Source organism: Chenopodium quinoa, unplaced genomic scaffold (genome assembly GCF_001683475.1).
Source record: "Chenopodium quinoa cultivar QQ74 unplaced genomic scaffold, ASM168347v1, whole genome shotgun sequence".
In the NCBI taxonomy this organism is placed as follows: Eukaryota; Viridiplantae; Streptophyta; class Magnoliopsida; order Caryophyllales; family Amaranthaceae; genus Chenopodium; species Chenopodium quinoa.
Window position 1 is genome coordinate 6,318,906 of NW_018744593.1, and position 4,929 is coordinate 6,323,834.

The window sequence follows — 4,929 nt, forward strand, 5'->3', positions numbered from 1 at the left end:
GCAATGATCTTTAAAAACGTTTAGACATTAGGTAAGATTACTAAACCTTAAACACAATTGTTTTTGGTTTGTAAACAAGCAAAGAACTAACTTGCTTTCTTGAACATGTCTTTAACTTAAATGCAAAAGCCATGTCATTGTCCTAAGTATCTAAAAAACAAAAATAGGATACATACATAGGTCCATCCCAATATCATGATTATATGAATGGCCTAAACAATAGCAAGTCATTAGAACTACCCCAAAGTGGGGGCTCTAAGGCTTGTGAAATAGCAAGAATGCGCGTAACCCGACACATGGGGGCTTTAATATCAACAAAAAAATAAAATGACATATTCATGCCATTTGAGCTACTTTCGAGAATCGCCTAAACTACAAATGGTTTACGTAGAACTCGATCCTTACAATTTTCAAATGCATCACAATGATTTAATAATCATTTTGTTCCTTTGAAAACTAAGTTTACAATTGAACTTGGCCATGAAACAAGTTACATATTCGAGCCATTTTCAAGTTCAAACTTCAAGAACTAATCTTAGTGCATAATTGTTGTTTCAATACCTCAATTTACTCTAGAGATTAGAGAGTATGACTAGTAAAGAGCAAAGAAACAAAATCATGATACATAAAAAATACTTACTATAGACACCCATTTGTGTCTCCCCAAAACCAAACCCGGTGATGAGTACCTTTCACGTCGAATCATAATCGAATAGCGAAAGTGTGGAAAGTTTAGTGTTGCGGATAGTTTTAATTTCTTTTCTCTTCTCTCTGTTTTTGAAAACTTATTTTAAGAAAACAGCCAATCCAGTTTGGTTGGTCCATGATAAGGATCCAATAATGGTGTAGTTGGATGGGGTTTGAAAAGACCTTTCCAACGATATATTATAAGCCCAATTCCGATGAATATCGAGGAAGTTATGGCCAAAATACTAAGCTGGGCCCGATTTGGTTTCCATATGCGGCCCAATGATCTAGAGGAGGGCCTATTATTAATTATCATTCCTAAAGATATTAGGATTGATTATAGTCTTTTAGAATACTCTAGAAGGTTCTTTTAAACCCTAATGGAGTTAGGATTGATAATTATGTTTTAAAGAGTTTGAAATTGAATAAAACTGCTCCTTTTAAGAATCCCAGTTTTGTACGAAGTGGAATATATTCAGATTTTATTTTCGTTCCTCATAATATTTATACAAATTTTATATGGTTGGATAGATATTGAAATTATCTTTCCAATGATATATTATAATATTAAATCCGAGTTATAACGAAAAAGATATGAATGAGACATGAAACTTTATCCAAAACTGACACCATTCCACTATTTTGGCCATATCTTTTAATCTAAAAAATATTTTAATCGGATTCTAATTGGGTTGGAAAGTAGACTTTCAGAGCTTTCCAACGACATATTATATGCCTTATTTGGACTTTTGGATCAAAAGATATGATAAAAAACAAAAACACGTGAATTTCTGAAATCAGCGCCTGTAAACAGGCCTGGCGCCAGGTATTGGCGCCTGGTGTTAGCCATTGGCGCTTGGCGCCAATTATCTGGTGCTAGGGCAAGCTTTGTTTTGCGTGCGCCAATCTCGTTTTGCGTGCGCCAACTGCTCTGTTTTGATATTCTATCTTTTTGGCTGATTTTCTCTATAAATATCGTATTAAAAACTCCGTTTTCATTCACCAATTCTCACCAACTCTCATCAAGTTTTCTTGATTATTTCATCTCTTTCTCTATTTTTCTAAACTTGCTTTTCAAATACAAAATTCTGCATTCGCAAGACTTAGATACACCTAGCCATATTCGAAGTTGCCTTCGCCCTAGACGTGAAAGGTTTAATTTCCGAGGGTTTGGTCCCAAATCTCTCTTTCAATTATTTAATTTAATTGTTTGTTTTATTATTTTCCTTGAAGTTACTAACGTGTGTATTTTGTTATTAGAAAGAGGTACGAGGCATCAAAGTATGTACTTTAATGGTTTAATTGATATTATGATGTAGACATCATGTTTAGATTGTTATTATGATATTCCTAGTATCATGTCTAGGGTAACTTTAATATTAAATACGATAATTGTGATGCTTTCTATTCTATTCTTAATATTTATGATTGTTAGTATCATGTTAGGCTTAAAGATTTGATTTTTATTGCTTAGTGACATGCTAGGGTTTGTTATTAATATTGTTAGTATCATGCCTATGATCTTGCTATTATTATTATGCTTTAATAATAACATGAACATGATTATGATTATAATTATTATAATTTATGATGATTATGAATATTATTATTATTATTATTTTGATGATGATTATTTTATTTATGATTATTATTGTTATGATTATAATTTTATTATTCATGATATTGTTTATTATGTTGCTTGATGCTTATTTATTTATTGTTTGATCACGCCTTTTTATGCCTGTTTGAAGGGAATTTGTACTTGTAATCACTCTTAATAAGATAATTAATAATATTTTTTAGGGTTAATTGTGATTATAATTTCAAGTGATCGCCAATAACAGTTTATTTGTGCATTAAATTCAACCAACATAGATAAACAGGTTTAGGGTTAATCCTATTGATTGCATGTTAATCAGAAAGCGCACATGAATACGATCAGAATAAAGTAGAGGCCTATTATTAGGGCAGGTTCAATCTCTTTTAGGTTGGATTTGTACCTTCATCCCCGAACCCTTATTTGGTTCTAGACTTTATGGAGTTGACGATCTCATGGATCGTTAAGGGGTGTAACCTTCACCTCGTGAACGGTTTACAAGTTCGTAAAACTTGTTGGCGACTCTTTTGCTCTATCTTCTTCCCTTTTTGACGCCACCGTACTTTAGTGTATGATCACAGTGGGGTTCAAGCTAGTGGGATTAAAGCTTGAAATTATTCCCTACACTTGCTCATACGAAAGTTTAGTACTCAATCATTCATCATGAAAATTGTATCAAGACACATAATTAACATAAGACAAACAATTTAATGAGTGTGAATGTAAAAAAAAGACTCCTAAATTCTAAATTAAGGATTCTTTATTCTAAATTATTCTCCATTGGAATTTTGCAAGGAGGATAACATCTACTTTCTCAAGCTTTAAAACATTGACAAAATTCGAACTCAAGAGAAAGAATTCAAAAGTAGCAAGAATAGACGAAAAATTTGAACAACATTTCATTTTTACTCTTACTTGTTCTAATGAATGACCAATATTACTAGACTTAGCAAATTTCTTTGTTAAAATTATGAATGGTCAAAAAACGATTTAAACACACTAGTTTAATCATTTCTAAGATCCTAGTTATTATCATAATAAGACGAAACACGGGGTTTTTAGACCCATTTCAAGCAACATGAAAGGGACTAATTATTAAAAACAAACAAGTCATCAAAGTCACCCAACATTGGGAGCTACAATATTCGATAACATAAAATGGGGGATCAAAAGCCCGAAGTATAGCCAAACTACTCTAGTTTGATGATGTCTTCAAAAATTTCCTAAACTAACTAGTTTTGCGCAAATCTTGAGATCACAGTTTTATAAGTGAATAATAATAACCGTCGGTTATTTTTATCATTGATAAAACCAATTTTAAAACTTACGCATGAAAAAATAAACATGAGTTGCAAAGAACAAATTCATGCTATTATAAAAGTTCAAAATTTCATTTATAATTTTAATGCCTAATTGTTATTCTAAACACTTCAATTTACATTGAAATTAACAAGTATAGTCTATGTGAGCAAAACAAAAGAGAAATAAAGTTCAAGCACAAAGTCAAAATTAGAACAAAAAAAAAAACACATATATGCTTGATATGCTCATATAGGATCAATACTTTACAACTTTTCATGAAATTTGTTGCAATACAAACAAACAAATTCATGAAAACAAGTCGAAGCCACCTATACTAGGGGGCTACGATACCTGCAGTTAAACTCAGTAAACGGAGGCTTCTAACACCCACAAGAGCCATCCTATACCAGTTTCGACTAAGCATTCAAGGGATTATATTCTAAAATCTCAAAGAATCAGATACTCTTAGGCGAATAATAGTAACACCAATACAATTATCGTCTACCAATCAATTTTGAAGTTTGAACATGGCAAAAAAAAAAAAAAGAAAAAAAGCTAAGAGTACACTTCGTGCCATTTTTTCCAATTTCAAAATTTTCAAAACATAATTTATGAAAGTAATATTAATTCCAATACTATAATTCACTTCATAATAAACAAGTATAACCAAAATGAGCAAGTAAAACAACATATTCGAAGGAAAAAAGCAAGAACATATTTAAACGAAGAAATGCTCATGCAAGGTTCAATACTTAACTATTTTTCATGAAATTTGTTGCAAAATTCTTCTTAAACATAGCATAACTACATGGAGCGAACAATTTCATGGAAATAAGCTGAATAAAAAAACCACCAAATTCGAAATTTGGGGTTTAATGGTTCGAAAATCGCCCAAAATTCAACCAAAAGAGAATGAATTTTAGCAAAAACTTACATAGGATTATGGCAAAAATGAATAAGGGACGAGATCTATTTCCTTTAACTTCGAAAAAACAAGAAAATCCGAGCTCTTTAGAGAAAGAAAGAAGCGAAAATCGTGAAGGAAGGAGAGAGAGAGAACAAAATGAAAAATCGCGCTCTGTGATTTTCTTTTTGCTGAACTAAGTGTCGCACGCAACTGAATCAGTAGCGCGTGACAGACCAGCGCAACTCAGAATGATGCGCGCGCCTGGCCAGCGACCTACTGAGTTGCATGCGGATACTGGTCACTAAAATGACCGGTATCCGAATTTTGATCCGTTTGATAATTTTTTCAACCGTTTTTGCTCGTTATTAGACGTAATGGCGCACAAATTATCAAAATCCTTTTCTAATTGCTTTGCGTATGTAGTTTATTTTCTTCT